Here is a 245-nt window from a genome sequence, read left to right as displayed (position 1 = left end):
ATAAAACTTTATTGATATTTATAGAAAAAAAAACTAAAAAAATTGAAAACTGACAATGTCCGTAAATAGCTCAAAAAGAGTCAAATTATTTTCAACATTTTTTCGTGTATAGAAAATGGCAAAATGCTAATATTAAAACATTCAGTGAAATTTTCAAATATCTACAGTCATTCGTTTTTTAATTACAACAAAATAAGAAAATCGTTACATGAGAAATCGAGTGAATATCCAATGTTGTAAAAATT

This window comes from Acyrthosiphon pisum, chromosome X, assembly GCF_005508785.2.
Source record: "Acyrthosiphon pisum isolate AL4f chromosome X, pea_aphid_22Mar2018_4r6ur, whole genome shotgun sequence".
Classification (NCBI taxonomy): domain Eukaryota; kingdom Metazoa; phylum Arthropoda; class Insecta; order Hemiptera; family Aphididae; genus Acyrthosiphon; species Acyrthosiphon pisum.
This window is presented reverse-complemented; position numbering follows the sequence as displayed.